Source organism: Dipteris shenzhenensis, chromosome 28 (genome assembly GCF_047967505.1).
Source record: "Dipteris shenzhenensis isolate YYH24624 ecotype China chromosome 28, Dip_SZ_1.0, whole genome shotgun sequence".
NCBI lineage: Eukaryota > Viridiplantae > Streptophyta > Polypodiopsida > Gleicheniales > Dipteridaceae > Dipteris > Dipteris shenzhenensis.
Window position 1 is genome coordinate 47,983,545 of NC_141623.1, and position 17,293 is coordinate 48,000,837.

Below are 17,293 nucleotides of genomic sequence, written 5' to 3' on the forward strand. Positions count from 1 at the left end.
GTCTTGCGAATACTAGGGAGTGGCTCTCATGCTCTATCTCACGCTCACATAGGATAATCATCAAGCTGACACTAGAGCGTGAACCAAGGCAGCACTTTAATGTTCTAAAAAAATTGTGTGGCTTTTTTTCTTGTTCATAATCCTTTTTGCAATGCTTGCCAAATACCACTAGTGCAATAAGATAATGAATGTCTAGGACACCACCATTGGACCACCTTACAATGCACCCATCTCACTAGCATGTCCTTTTACTGATTCCCTTTCTCTGATAGCAAAAGTGAGAGAGGGAGGGAGAGAGAGAGAGAGAGAGAGAGAGAGAGAGAGAGAGAGAGAGAGAGAGAGAGAGAGAGAGAGAGAGAGGAGAGGACTGCACACGATATAGCTACCTATACACTTAGTTGTATTAAACATAACATGAAGATATACATGTGAACCCCTTAGGGTTAGGGTTTATCCCTAATGCCCTAGAGGTACGGTGCAATTTACACCATCCTCAACACCCCCTCTTAAATTGCATTGAGGGTGCATGTACAAAACCTTTTTGTGTTTCATTTGGTGCATATGATAGCATCCAAAACTAGAAAAGAAAACTAAAAGGAAATCAGAGTAGCACGTGCATATGTGAGCACAGTGACTATGTAGCAGAAGCATGTACAATGAGTACAACTTATGATCTTGTACATAATGTGTGTTTCCCCCTCTTAAGTTATGGGTCATCATTCGCCTTTGGGAATAAAACCCAGAAGATAGGCCAAAAGGAAGAGGAAGGAAATATGCAGAAAGTAAAGTCCACCTAGATCAAAGACTGGTCGATCAAGAGATGACTACGTCGAGATCTGTGTGTATGGTTGCATGCTAAACATGTCAAAGTTGAACATTTCATAAGTCGTCGTGGACTATGCAGCTGCTCTGAGAAGAGGCATCCGGAGGTGAGGCTAGTTGATGTAGCGATAGAGATGTAATCCGGTAGGTTGTGACACACAAGAGTGGCACCAATCCAATTAACTAACAGCAATGTGTGAGGTATGCTACATTAGAACTATAACCTTTATCGAATGATGCAAGGTTAAAGAAGACCGCATAGTCAATGTGAAAGAGTGATCCAAGGGCTGAAAATCTGAGGTCAAAGATGCGAGTATGACATACTACTCTGCTGAAGAAGAGGCCCATACAAATGACAAGGTATGGCAACCTATCGAACCTGTATGCTCAACTGTCATGAGCTGAAGGTCATCTGATGTGTGCATAGCTAAATATCCATTGGCATGGGATGTAGTGTCTGTCATAGGCTCGTCGAGAAGGAGCTGACAGTAAAGGCTTAGAAGCTTGAAAAATGCATGAGATGTCCCTAAGGCATATGAGGTGTCGAATATTGATGTAGGGACTAATCTAAAATCATGGATCCAACCATTGACCTGCATCATGTATGGAGTAAATACAACAGCCATAAGTGCATGCTAAAACGATGAGTCTCTCCAGGTTGCGCTATGGCTGAACCTGATGATGTACACTGCACTGGGCAGGATCGCACTAATGCATAGGTATCCTCATGTTGAGGAATGATCTGCTGATCGAAAGTGGTGGTGGTGATAATTGGATCCAAGGGTGGTGCAATGCGGCATGATTGAGCCGATGCTAGAATGTCCTGAAGACTAATCTATTGATCTGTACTGATCATGGAAATTGTGTCCAAGGTATGCTCTATGTCACAGGTGAACGCATTAGTGATGGATGCAGAAATGGAATCACCTGAAGAGTTGAATGCACAGTAGCATATATCTCTGCATGCGGCTAGACATATGAGTGCCTCGTGCTGATGAGGACCTACCTAATAAATAACTGCATGATCACTGGTGAACTCCTGCTGAGTATCTACATTATCTGGTGTGACAATAAATGGAGTCAGATCCATGCATGAAGATGATGGCTATGCATCATAAGAATCAATATGTGCTGATGTCTACAAGACTGCCTTGTAGTGAGGACTTACTGTCAAATTTGCCTCGTACTGAGGGCTTACTACTGAATGTGCCTCGTGCTGAGGGCTTACCGAGAAGTGTGCCTCATGTTGAGGGCTTACCATCAAATGTGCCTCATGCCAAGGGCTTACCTAGGAATGTGCATGGTCGAAAATTGCGGGCTTATCAATGCTAACATTTGAAGCATCTGCATCTGATCTCTCAAGGCCAATGAGGCTCGAGTCGGCATCATACACTAGAACATACCTTGTGAAAACAATTGGTCGAAGAAGGTTCTCTTTCCACTCACGGATCTTGTCCGAAGTCATGACTGGTGTATCATCAGCTGTGTGATGAGAATAACGCCGTGTTGAAGACGGTCTGGTGCTTTATGCAAGAGGCTTACCCGTGTATCGACGAGAGTGTCTACCCCCATGAGAACATTGTATGAGAGCTGCCACTGGGGGGCTTACACTAAATTGTCAAAGCCAAGTCATGTGACAACATGTGTATGCCAAAGATCAAGCCTGTAGGAAAGTGATGACAACTGAATGTCAGGTGTAGCCAAGAGGTTGTACAAGGCTGATGTATGTGTGTAGGAACCAATGCCAAAAAATAGTCAATGAATATGATTGTACATAGGTGGCATGTGCATATGCAAGAAGAATGCAACCATCATGAATTTGAGAAAGGGATAACTCTGCCAATTGTCACACTAAGTGATGAACTGCCGAATGCCAAGGGACTAAACTAGTGTCAGATGTGTGAATGTATACGCCGATGATAGATCAGATAGGACTAACGCCGGTGGGAACTAATCGAGTGATGTGGCAATGGCTTACTTGGCTTGGTGGAGTTGGATCTCCTCTATGGCTGTACTAGTCTACAGCTAGACTACAAGTCGAAGCAATAAATACAACAAATGAATTTTAGTTCATTCATTTTTATGTACTAGGTGCACTACAAAATTGATCAGGAGGTGGTTCTGATGATGAGGACTCAATGATGTTGGACTGTGGAAAAGTCAAATGTGAAATCTAAGGTACTCAGCGCATAGAGTGCGAGCTGGCGAGCAATTTTGCTTTTTGGAGCATCTCCAAATTCTTCCTGGATCAAAAGATACGGCCCCCGGAAGGATAGCCAAATTTTTTATCACGAGAGGGCAAAATGATGAGGTGGCCCACTGATGATGTGGCACTGCGGGTCACATGTTTACAACTATGCATGTGTGGCATTGTATTCTGACATGGCACTGCCACATGTCTATGGCAAATGACTGGACAGATGATATCACTGATGTGGCACTGCCACATGTCATGATGACATGTGCTCACTGATGTGGCAGTCTTGATGATGTGGCACTACCACATGGGCAATGATCTGGCACCTGTGGATGAGGATGCCAAGTAGCACAAAATCTACCAACCCCTCTAACTCATGGTTACCTGAACCTTACCCCGATTCAAGCCTACTATACATGTAGAGGCTCACTGGAGCTTGCATGGAGTTCTCCACCTAGCTGTTGACGTGTGGAGTCGCAAATGTAGAGCTCTCTCTCTCTCTCTTTCTAGAACCACAGTATATTCTTAGAGCCTCACACAGAACAAAAACCTTACAAAACTCACAAAATGAACAAGAAGAACATAATCTAGATGTGAGAACACTCCATAAAGAACCTCGATACTAAGATCAACATATCTCACTCTCCATAGCTCGAAATGATGAGCTTTCTGAACCGAAATGAAGAGAAAGATGAGAAGAGCTTGAGAGGATGAAGAAAATGCCTCAAACGGAGGGCTTATTGCCTCGACGGAGCAAGGGCTTGCGTGCCTTGATAGAACAAGGGCTTACACTCTCTTTGAGGGAAATCTCTCTCAATGGAGGATGCCTCAGGAAGGAGGGCTTGACACTCATTAAGGGAGTGGGAGCACCTAGTGTTCTGATACCATGATAGTAGAGAGAGGGGGGGAGAGAGAGAGGCGTGCACACGATATAGCTACCTGTACACGTAATTGTATTGAACATAACATGAAGATATACATGTGAACCCCTTAGGGTTAGGGTTAGGGTTTGCCTCTAATGCCCTAGAGGTATGGTGCAATTCACACCATCCTCAACATTCTCGACAATGCCCGTTCTCATCCAAGCCATTGTTGATTGAGATCATATACTCTATCCTCACTCAACTAGCTAATTTCTTCCCCCAAAATGGCATATAGAGTTTTCAACACTCCGATATGAACACTTGATGACTGGCCCACTGATGAGGATCCCCCCCTTCGCACTCACACGAAACTTCTAGTTTTATGAGACTCATAAATGACATTTTCAGATACTTTTATTTCAGCAAATAGTATTGAGATAGATGAAGATAATATTGCTTTAGTGCAAGCATATCTCATTGCCATGAATGTTCCATATTTGAGAAGCTTTCTTGGGTTATTCGGTCTCTTTAGGGTTTGTTATTTACTTCAAAGGCTTTTCCTTGACTAAGTTCAATAGGCAAAAAATAGACCTTAGGTGTGGAAAGAAGAGCATTTCAATGCATTAAGAACTCGTTTTGTAGCTTTCATGCCTTGATAAAACTTTCAAGGTACAAGCAAGTGGTTTTGTTAATGCTATTGATGCAGTTTTTATGTAGGAAGGCACATCCGATTTCTTGTCAATAATCATTGTTGAATTATGCAAAGCTACGGTGTCCCGACTTATGAAACCAGCTTCATGACTTGGTACAAGCAATCAAGAAGTGGAGACGTTATTCGCAATGCAAAAGTTGTTATGTTATGTAGATAAATCATCACGCATCGCAATATCTTCAAACTCATCAAAGTATAGGCAGCTTAGACATGTCGATTGGGCTAGTTTCCTTCAGTAGTTCATTTGGTAATCACTGCAGTAACTAATAAGGTTATTGATTGCCTTAGTAAACCACCTGTGAAAATCATGTTCACGAACATTCAATGTCAAATTTCTAGTTTCATTCAATGGAATAATGTATTGCCTTGGATAAGGATTTATGTTGCAGTTACTTTTCTTTGATGCCTCCCTCTTCTACTAATCTTGAACCACTTCAAGATTTTGATCGCATTTGCTTTTCTTTGATGCATCCCTCTTCTACTAATCTTGAGCCACATCAAGAATATAACCTCGAGCCATGCTTAACCTGCTTGACCAGGGCAAGACGTGTGGCGTGGTGGTGGGGACGGGTTTGAAAAACTTTCAGCATCTACATCTACCTGTCCAAACTTGTCAAGTACATCTACATCTACCTGTTTAAATTTGTCTAGTAAAGAAGAAAGGAAAGTGCAGCTTTTAACCTTATGGTAGCAATACACGATTTACAAATGTAAACGTATGCAGTTGGCGGGCGCCATCTGATTTGCACATATTCTGATGTAAAATCCTAGAACGAGACACATTTTCATCTCGCCACCATTTCAATGGCTTGTCACCTTCAGCTTGCATCCAAAGACTCACAATGAGTGACTATTTTGAGCCCTTTGATAAGAGTTCATCAGTGTCAAATGCTACCAAGCATTCCTGCCCATAGACCTCGGAGATCCAACAGCCTATATTGCTCCATCTTTTCCACCTCCCCCAAACCTTCACATGTTGTAGGAAATTTCCAAGAATGTGCTTTCCTAGAAATTTTGTCCCAAGGATCATTTCCCTATATATCAAGATTATCGTGCATAGCACTACTGGGTATAAATCATGTACAAACATTGATTTTCACACATTCACAAGGCTTACCCAAACACGAGCATACTTTTCTTAATAGAAGTCCTCTCTAACTCGCATGAGAACTGTAAAGATAAAAGGTGATGAAGGCTAACACACATAGAGAAAACACCGATATAAAATTGCTTTTCATTCAGTTCATGGAGTATCATTTGTCTCTCTAAGCAACTGAATGTTTGTATCATTCAGTTCATGGAGTGTCATTTTTCTCTCTAAGCAACTGAATGTTTTGTGAACATTGGGAGAAACAGCCCGAAATTCTTCCCAACTCACATATACATCCTAAGTTCAATTCACTCTGTGAACGGTGTATTGTTCAATCCATCGATCTCAGAAACCTTGCCAAAGGTTCTTCCAAAACATGTGAATGCGATATCTCCATGTTAACTCCCTGTGCACCCAAGCCCTTGCTAGACGGATTACGATGAGCTCAACTTTCAAAATTGCTTTGACCAAAGGATCTTGCTTGCTGGGGAACCCAAGGCTTAGCCTTTTGGCTGGCTTACTAACTGCCAGTGAAGATGCTCTACAATATGCCAAGGGCAAGTTCAGGTTATTCTTGACTCGGGCCTCACAAAACCCATCATCCGTTCTTACTGTTCTGAAAAGATCAAATTCCGTGTGAGGCTTCACCAGATAATTGTTTTCAAGCATGACAAAACTGTTCTTAAAACCTTTGAATACCAATGTTATCTACCTCATACCAGGTAACAATATATATAACTTCTTTCATAAGACGAGATTCAAATTTGACCCTGATGGCAAATTAACAGTCGCTCAAAACATCCTTCCAACTGGGTAACGCAGCCATACTTGTATTACATCCTGAAGGCCCAAAAAACCATTCTTGTGATAAAAGTTGGGTTTTATGACCATACTGTGCAGATCCTTGACCCATACAACCAAGGCGGATTTCTGACTTGCTGCTTTTCAAAGACTCGCAAAGTCAAAGGCACAACCAAGTGGTCCACCTTGAGAAATTGGGATTTCCTGTATCCTGGTTTTGTTACCAAGCTATTGCTCGACATTTTGTCACCGAGCCATTATTGGACACCTAACAGAACATCATCATCAATGGAATTTACATTGATTGCTCAAACACTCAATACACCTTGCCTTGACTCTGATGAGGGTGCTCCATAACGCACCAGTGCCTGCTCTGCCTGGTTCTTCATGAATTTGATCACTTCTCTTAACCCTCTGATGGGCAACCATATGCTCTCCATGAGGCTTCGTAACTGATGCTGCTCCCACACTTACCATACTGTTATTTGGACTACCATTATGATACCGATGTTCTATAGATGAAACAACGTATTCAAGCCATGAGTCCGGAGAAATGCAGAGCCACATCATACATATCCAAGCGTAGAGAATGGAAAGCAACACCTCCAAAAACACCTCTTAGCTTCTTATATTGCCAAAATTTTCCCTATATTTTGTCATCCATGGACACCATTTCAGCCCAGACACTCAGATTCAGAAATTTTGATAGACTGTGGAGGTCCATCAATCGATTCCCTGACTCAAATATTAGATCACCTGGACCCGATGGATGAGCAGCTGCAAAAACAATTTTCTTAGTGTTGAAGAATCTTGAAATTCGTCCTCGCCTTGTTTGCTAGCTTAATTAGTTGGCATCTGAATATGCTCCATAAGACACATAGGACGAGCAAGAGCTGCTTTGAGTGAGCCTTCATGATGTCATTCTTTCATCAGTCCACCTGTCAAGCATCAGACTTTAGAGGCCTACTCCTATATTTAAATGCCATATAGCTGTAGTAAGACTTTCTACAAGGCAGAAACTGCAAAATCCTTGTCTCCCATGAATTGCAATCTCCAAGCACAAAGCATGACAATTGAAACCTGACCAAAACTCCTCCCAACTCATGCACCTTTTTTTCCTAAAACATTAATGTTCCGATCTAGGATAACCTCTAAAGACTGCTGGACAATTGAAACCTTACCAAAACTCCTCCCATAATGCACTTTTTTTCTGTAAAACATTACTGTTCCAGTCTACGATAACCTGTAAAGACTGCTACCATACTTTTCCTAAGGCTTGTGAACCAAGCACAGCATTTTGGCAATAAAGTAAGGTTCAAAGATTTGCAAATTGTGCTGTGGAGGGTCGTCAACCCCATGAACACAAGTGACAGATTCTGCCAAATCATGCAGAGCCGAATGCAATTCTGAAATGTGTGAATGGATTTGGTTCATCTTAACAGAATTAGGATTCCCTTTCCTCCGAATAACATTGTCAACCACACCATTGCTAGATCTAAGAGACAAATAGACCCATACAGACATTCGCATTGCTAGATCTAAGAGACATATAGACCCATATGGGACATTCTCATTTCTAGATCTAGCAATGGTGTCAACTACACCATTGCTAGATCTAAGAACATATAGATCCATATAAAACATTATAATTAATTGAATTTAGCCTTAGGATCTTGCATGCTGAAAGCATCAGTACTCACCTTGTTTGCTGAGTTTGTAGCTGCCGCTGAAGATGCTCCACGAAACATCAATGAAATGTGGAGGCTGCTCTGATGGAGTCTTATGAATATTGTCTCCCCTCGCTGCTTCACCTAGCAACCATCATGCTCTGCATGAGGTTTAGCTCTTTAGCAGATATTGTGTGCTCCTGCATTTGAGCACCACAAGACTGTTGTGAGCACCGTTGATCCCATCTGATATCAATGCTCTATCATATTTAAGGAATTTCTTCCCAACTTGTATACTATGAGAAAGCATAGAAAATGAAACTGAACCTTAAATATCTGGGTAGCACAATGCAGTCCTGTGATGGGGGACAGCAGACTCAGCCTGTGGCTACCCTTGTCAACATCTAGCACAAAATCATTCTACATGTACCCTGTGAACCATCTGGTAGTAGGGCACAGAGGGTTATAGGAAGGCCGCCAAAGGGCGAGAACATTTCTGCAAGGTATGACCTGCAAGGAATTTCTACATTTTCACGGATCAAGGCCTCTGTTGGGAGTATAAGCTTCCACATAACTCTTTGGGCCAGCTTCTAATGGCAGTACTTTTTCCTGGACAAAAGAGAATGAAAAACTAACAGGTGCATGCATGAATAAGAGAGGTGGAGACATAAGAGGATGTTGACGAAAGGAAAAAGAAATGACTGATGGAGACAGGGGATGCACAAGAATGCAAAATCACTCACTTTCAAGAACCAAGGGGCGGTGTGGAATTACTTCGTACAATCTAGGTTTTACTACCTCAAAAAGACTGAATTGCTGACTTTGCATCAAAAATCAAATAGTAACCATATGTCAGTTTGGTGCCTATCAACAATGAACACAACCAGCAGTACAAAGGCTAATAATAGTCTTTAATTTAGCTTGACTCAAGTGCCTAGAAAAAAAAGTCTCTGATTTAGCCTGAGGAGCTTTATAGAAATGCCTAAAACATCAACTTTATACACTTTTATAAGAGAGCAATAAATCAATATAATAAATAAATCGATTATTGGTTTCTTAGATAAACAACGGCAAGAAGAGAATAAATTACAATGAAAATATTTGGACCACAAGGTCTGTACAGTAGTGTGTTTGAAATGCTAGAGGAAGAGCCTAAGTGAACTGTCACTTAAAGACTAACTAACAAAGTACATATATCTAGATGAATCCAAGAACATGCTCAAACTCATCCTCTAAAAACACAACATAGTGCAGTTTCAATCTCATGATAGTCACTCATAAGGTTGAAAACCATAAGCACCATCACGCATAGCAGGGACTAGCTACTATGACATCCCCACTAACGTCATCAGCGCCCATCAGTGGGTGTAGACCGTAGTATTAACATATGCTCTCATACACACATACAAATCCACACACCCACACATACTTGAGCATCCATTTATACAAAGTCTTCGTACTGACTTTCTGTGGGTAAAGACTAACTAACAAAGTACAAACTACAACTAAGATATGTTACAATTTTGGAGATGCATCTAACATCCCTCTATCCTTGGCTGCATATCTCTATGAAGTCAAGGATCAAACAATGTACCTAAGTCGGACAGGAGGGAAAGGTGTGTGCTGTCTATATCTCCAAAGTATGTATGTGGTCTGTTGTTGGCAACGAACACCATAGGAAAAATCGAAGAAGCAGGCCCACTAAACATTATTCTCAACAAGATGAGAGCCATAACTTGCAAGTATTAGCCATATTATTACTCCTCCCTTATGTATGTCTATGATAATGTTAGAAATAGAGGCCTCATTGCTTGAACCTCTAATGCAGCCAGATAGATCTAGGAAACTCTTTCCAAACACTAATAGATGCACTCACAAACTGAAAGCTCACTCAAAGAAAGTACAGCCGAGAGGAGAGAAAGAGGGCTCAACCTTTATCCATCCACAAAATGTGGGAAACACTGCTCACGAGAAAGCTGAAGAGGTGCTGGGTAAAAAACAGCAAACACAAGAGATTGCAATGCTGAAATCTCACAAAAGGAAAAGCTACACACTCATCAGTCCACGCTATAGGTCACCTCTCCATCTGTAAGCCCCCAAATGAGGAGATCATTGGGGGGGGGGGGGGGGGGGGGTTGAGGGACTGCCACATGGGCCGCATAGTGACTGCCATGTGGGCATCATTCAGACAAAGGAAAACAAGAGAGGAGTACCTGGCAGAGAGGACACCTCCTGGAGGGCAGATCTGAGAGGAAGTACCAAGAGGCTGTCCATGACTGGAGCAGGCATGTCTGCGCATGTTGTCCAGCAGAAAAAGGCTGCGGACAAGGCAAGGATGATATCAGCACCTGTACGGGCAGCTACAGCAGCAGGTACCAAGTCAGGTGGAGGGGACTGATTGGATCGGCCTAGTTCCTCCTACCCAGTCAGCTATTGTAGGGGGGCATCCATCCCTATATAAAGAGGCCAAAGGGGGCTCACTTGGCATCATCTGGATGCAGCCAACCACCAGCAGATTGGAGCAGCAAAAAACCTTGCCTTGGGCCTACATCCGGGAGGTGAAGGAGGGATAGAGGAGCTCCAGACAGAGAGCTTGGAAGGGCTGCCCACCTAGGCTGATGAACCGGGCAGTAAGGTGGAGAGATCACTGGATTGACAGTCTACATAAGTTTAGAGAGGAGCACGAGCTCAAGTATCTAGGAGTGCCAAGCAGATAGTAGGAGAGATTTTGATAAGACCAGAGGACCATGGTTTGCTGGGACTCTGCATCTCTCTTTTGTATTGTGTCATGTTTTGGACAGAAATATACCTCTTGTGGATTCTATATCTTTCTTGGAGCACTATCTATTTACTGGCTTGCGCACACTCAAGGTTGTGAAGTACAAATAAGTAAAGAAGTATTTCATTCCATACTTAAAACACTTCTGCCTGCATTCCTGGGGCGCTCTATCAGCCTTTCGCTGCCTGCGGGATACCCTCTATAGGGATCATTTCCAACATGGTATCAAATCCCTAATGGAAGTTCACGAGAATTGAAGCTTGAAGGCAAGGACCTTGCTAAAGGACACCCTTGATTCATTGCTTGGGGGAATCTACTTTGACATCTAAAGGATGTTTCCAGTGTAGGTAATCATGTTGTTGCCATAACCGAGCTGCCGAAGGTTTCATTGTGGCATAGCCGGTTGGGACACATGTCCGTTAAAGGAATGCAAGAACTGTCACGTTTGGGTTATCTGCCGTCTCTTTCATTTTCAGATTTGCCTACTTGTGATCATTGCATTTTTGGAAAGCATTCTATGACTCCTCATAAGAGGAGAACTCCCCAGAATAGAGCACCGCTTGATCTAGTGCACACTGATTTGTGTGAGATGCCACAGCTATCACTAGGGGGTGCAAAGTATTTCATTACTTTTATTGATGATGCCACACGCAAAGTGTGGGTCTATTTCTTGAAGCATAAGAGCGATGCCTTAGATGCTTTCAAGAAGTTTGTCGCTCAGGTTGAGAATCGGACAGGATGCAGGCTGCCTCAGATCCGATAATGGGGGTGAGTATGTGTCACATGCTTTTGTACAGTTATGCGAAGCTAAGGGCATTAAACAGGAACTCACAGCCCCTCATAATGCATCTCAAAATGGTGTGAGTGAGCGGATGAATCGAACTATTCAGGAGAAAGTTCGATGTATGTTGTCTTATGCTGCATTGCCCCATGGCTTTTGGGCAAAAGCCGTGCAAACAGCAGTTCACCTAATTAATAGGTCGCCGAATAAGGCTTTGGAGCTGAAAGTGCCAGAGGAGGTGTGGTCTGGCAAGCCACCTTCATACAAGCACTTACGTGTGTTTGGCTGCGAGTGCTTTGCTCATGTACGCAAAGAACTGCGCACCAAACTGGAGCCAAAGTCTTTCAGATGCATCTTCATGGGTTACGGTGACGAAGGTGAAATGGGGTACAGGTTATGGGATCCTATCAAACGGAAGATTATACGCAGCAATGACGTCATCTTTAAAGAGGATAGTGTACACAAAGAACCCGTGCAACCTGTGGAATACAGGAGGGTTGTTTATGATGATGTCGGACAGCAAAGAATGCCCATTAATATGCAGCAGCAGGCTGCTGTAAATAACCCTGTTCAAGAGGGTATACAGGCTGAAAATCAGCCAGACAATTTTGCCAATGATGCACCACTGGATATGCCAGCAAATGGCGCTGTAGGACAGCCAAATATGGTGGTACAGCCACCCGTCATGCATGACGAACAGGCTAGACAACAGCCTAATACGGAGCATTTTGTTAGGAGGAGCACCCGTGTACAACGGCCTCCTGACAGGTTTGTTCCAGGAGCCAATAATGTGGCTGATTTTATCATGCTGACAGATTGTGGTGAGCCTTCCAGCTACAAGGAAGCTATGGGAAGAACAGAGAAAAGGAAGTGGGAGAAAGCCATGCAATCAGAAATGGACTCCCTATTTCAAAATGATACATGGGACTTGGTGCAGCCACCTGCAGGCAGAAAGGTTTTGCCATGCAAGTGGGTTTACAAAGTCAAAGTGGATTCAAATGCTTTACCGAGGTATAAGGCCAGATTGGTTGCCAAGGGATTTAAGCAGGAGAAGGGCATTGACTTTGATGAGATCTTTTCCCCTGTAGTCAAGATGACTACTTTGAGAGCAGTGTTAGCTCTTGTTGCTCATGAGGACATGGATTTATGTCAGATGGATGTGAAGACTGCTTTTCTTCACGGAGATCTCCATGATGAGATCTACATGAGTCAGCCAGAGGGATGTTGGGGTAAAGGCTCTATGGCCACCCAAGTACAGTTAAGTACACTTAGTACTTTATTTGTTAAGTACACTAAGTACACCGTACTTAGTGTTGTAACCTTATCTTTTCATATAAAAGATTCATTGTGTGCTAGGGGAGGTACACACATACCTTTTATCCCCACACTTCTATCTGCTTATTCTGAGTGTGTGTGTGTGTGTGTGCTCTCACACTCTCCCTACCACAACTGGTATCAGAGCCTCAACGTGGGTGTGCCCAAAAGTGGGACTTACCAACAGCCAAGGTGCACCGCCAGCCATCGCTAGGCAGTATCGACGATCCATCGCTAGGCAGTATCGACAATCCTGCAAAACTTGTCTCCTTTCAGCCCTATCGATTAGCCATCGTCAGGCCCAGCCAACGGCATCTCAGCTGCTAGCGCTGCGCTAGCAGCCCCCTTTCATATCGCGACGCCAGCGACCGGCAGGCCACCGACGCCAGCAATCGACTGCGCCAGACAGTGGCGCCATCTACATCTTCTGCTGCTAGCGCTACGCTAGCAGCTCCTTGAGGCCTTGCGCAAGCCAGGGCCAAGGGCCACTGGCCACGCGGTGCCAACCAGGGCCAACGGGCCATCAGCTGACACCGGCGCCAGCGACCAACAGGTCACTCGCCAACGGCGCCAGCTAGCGAAGCGGCGCCAGCAAGCTACCATCACACTCGTCGTTAGAGCCATACGTGGCCACAGGTTCAGGTCGTGTAAACAAAGGGCTTTTGCAGCCACAGCCAAGCATTGGCTTCTACACACACTTATTTGCATATATTCTCCTCATTGGAGTTGATTTGTGCAAGGATTTGATGCATTTTATTACCTATGGGACAGGGCAGATGCATATGAATTGGGGCTTTTGACATTGTTATGCATATCAGTGCTGGGGGAAGCAACAAAATGCCTAATAGTTGTCAGTGAAACAGTTATGCACTCTAAATTCTGTGTTTTTTGCCTCCAGTCAAGGGGCTTTTGCCCAATTTCTGTTCTAAACTGTTGTATACAGTTTTAGAAGTGTCTGGAAGCTTGAAATTGACATTTTTTGAACAGTCAAACAATCAAATACTGATTCTGTACTTTCTGGTACAGTCAGGGAGGTACAGTCAGGGACTGTTCTGTGTCAACAGTTTTGAATGAATTCAGTCACGGTACAGAGGTACAGAGTACAAAGTACACTGCTGTTTTTCACTGTGCATGCAGGGCAGATGCTTCTGTAAATTCAGAATCTTGCTGGTTGTACAATGGTGCATTAAATGATGCAAACAGATTTGCTGTTCAGAAACTGCAGCAAGCAGTAAACAGTGATAAATCTCTGTTTAAGTGGGAGATATAGTGCAAGTGCAGTTCCTGTTTGTTCCGCTGCAGGAATTGGATCTTTTGAGCACAGTTCAAGTGCAAGTGTGTACTTGGTTTGCAGGAAGTCAGGCACTTAAGTGTGGGTTATATTCCTTGCTGATTATAATGGCTTCATCCTCGGAATCCTCTCTTCTCAATATTAAAAAGTTACATGGTGCTGCTAACTACCCAATGTGGAAAAAGATGGTCCTGAATGTTCTAATTCTCAGGCAGTTTCATGCTCCTATTATACACAAAGGTGTGAAGCCCACTGGCACATCTGATGATGCTTGGGCACTAGCTGATCTGTCAGCAAAGTCCATAATTGAATTGTCACTCCATGAGAGTGTTGTTTGGAATGTGGATGGTGAGAAAACAGCCTGGGGTGTGTGGAAAAAGCTACAGGACACATATGAGCAGCAGAGTGCAGCTACAAAGATATATTGGCTGCGCAAGTTCTTCAATCTGAAGATGAAAGAAGGGACCTCCATGGATGCACATCTCAATGAGTTTAATTCAATTGTCACTCAACTTGCAAATCAAAAATATGTGGTGGATGAGGAAACCAAGGGTATGGCACTCTTGATTTCTCTCCCTGAAAGTTGGGATACATTCACCACAGCTGTAACAAATGCAAACACTTTCATAAGTTTTTCAGATATCACAGGGTTGATTTTGCAAGAAGAGCAGAAGCTGAAAGCTCAAGATGCAGTAAAGCCTAACAATGCCTTAAATGTAAGGGGGAGAAGTCAGCAAAGAGGCAAATCTCAGGAAAGGGGAAAAGGGAGGAGCAAGTCCCGCTCCAACAAAGATGTTGAGTGCTACTACTGTGGTAAAAAGGGACATACTAAAAAGCAGTGCTTTAAACTGAAAAATGATAAGAGAGACAAAGCCAAAAATACTGATGCATCTGATGCAAAAGCAATTATACCAGTAAGCAATGGCAAGAGCAGTGTGAAGATTGAAGAGCTTCATTCTACACACGGTTATGACAGTGAGGGAGAGGTTCTTTTTCTTTCTACTCTGGATGCTCATTCTCTCCATGCAGGAGATCTTGCAGACATGCACTCTTGGATCATTGACTCAGGTGCATCATTCCATGTTACACCTTACAAAGAATTGTTTGTAAGATATGCATCAGGCAGTAATGGAGTCGTTTTTCTAGGGGATAATCATGCATGCAGTATTGTTGGTATTGGAGATGTCAGGCTTGTATTTACTGATGGTACTGAGCTTATGCTTCACAATGTTAGGCATGTACCCGAAGTCAAGAAAAATCTGATTTCTACTGGCATGTTGGATGATGAAGGTTTCGTGACCAGCTTTGGTCATGGTTTCTGGAAGGTCACCAAAGGTGCCCTGGTTGTTGCCAGAGGCTCTAAAGTTGACACAATGTATACTCTTCATGCTAAAGTATGTAATCATGTTGATATTCATGCCACCGAGCTGCCGAATATTTCTATGTGGCATAGCCGGATGGGACATATGAGCATAAGTGGTATGGAGCAATTGGCTCGCCTTGGCTACTTACCGTCTCTTAAATTTTCTGATTTAAAGTTTTGTGAGCACTGCATATATGGTAGACAGTTACAGTGTCCTCATAAAAGGAGATTAGGACATAAAGATGCTCAACTTGAGCTTGTGGATACAGATGTGTGTGAGATGCCTAGTCCTTCACTTGGAGGTGCACGGTACTTTGTCATATTTATAGATGATTCCACAAGGAAGGTGTGGTTGTATCCTCTTCGATTGAAGAGTGATGTATTTCCAGTGTTCCAGAAATGGCTTGCTATGGTTGAGAACCAAACAGGCAGAACACTAAAGGCTTTGCGGTCAGATAACGGTGGGGAGTATATGTCTAATGCATTCAATGCATTCTGTGATTCTAGAGGTATTAAAAGAGAACTCACTGCCCCCTACAATCCAGCGCAAAATGGCACTGCAGAGCGTATGAATAGAACCATACAGGAAAAGTCTCGCTCTATGATGTCACATGCTGCTTTACCTCATGGATTTTGGGCTGAAGCTGTAAAAACAGCAGTACACCTCATCAATAGGTCACCAAATAAAAGACTAGATGGCAGAGTGCCAGAAGAGCTTTGGACAGGAAAACCTCCTTCCTACAAGCACTTGAGGGTCTTTGGCTGCACTGCGTACGTGCACATACGCAGAGAAAATCGCAGCAAGCTTGATCCTAAGTCTCTTAAATGCATTTTTCTTGGATATGGTGACAGTGGTGAGATGGGTTACCGCCTATGGGATCCTGTGAATAAGAAGCTAATACGCAGTAATGATGTCTTATTTGATGAGTCATGTATGTTTAAGGCAGCAGATAAGCCTTCTGATGCTTCAGAGGTTGACATTTATGACTCGGGACATCCCGTACAGTTCAGGCAGGCTGCAAATCAGCCACAACAGCAGCGTAATCAGCCAATGCCTGATGCTGCAGCAGGTCCAAATGGACAGCCCACAGTGGCGGAAGATGTACTACGGGACATGCCACCTTTGGAAGACCTCCCAGGCCTAATTCTGCAGCCTAATCTACTAGAACAGCAACCTGTTTTAGGTGAGCAGCAAGTTGGACAGCAAGACCAATGGGTCAGAAGGTCCACTAGACAAATGAAACCGCCAGACCGATTTATACCAGGAGCAGATTTTATTATGCTTACAGATTGTGGAGAACCTTCCTGTTACAAGGAAGCCGTGCAAATGCATGACAAAAGGCTATGGGAACTAGCCATGAAGTCTGAAATGGACAGTCTCCATAAAAATGGTACTTGGGAATTGGTGCAGTTGCCTAAGGGCATGAAAGTACTGCCATGCAAGTGGGTGTATAGATTGAAAGTTACACCTGGAGCTAAGCCAAGATATAAAGCCAGGTTGGTTGCCAAGGGCTTTAAGCAGGAGTATGGTGTTGATTTTGATGAGATTTTTTCTCCAGTGGTTAAGATGACCACACTCAGGATTGTACTTGCTTTGGTTGCATGTGAGAATT

General features: G+C 43.3%; 1 long non-coding RNA gene across 1 annotated transcript; it reads right to left on the reverse strand.

Annotated features, from left to right (window-relative positions):
• Window positions 1–5,907: 5,907 nt before the first annotated feature.
• LOC147883648 (uncharacterized) lies at window positions 5,908–16,299 on the reverse strand. Its single transcript, XR_015543742.1, has 3 exons — window positions 16,292–16,299; window positions 8,186–8,283; window positions 5,908–7,262 (listed from the first exon to the last, which is right to left on the reverse strand). It is a non-coding gene; the product is annotated as an uncharacterized LOC147883648 (long non-coding RNA).
• Window positions 16,300–17,293: the final 994 nt, after the last annotated feature.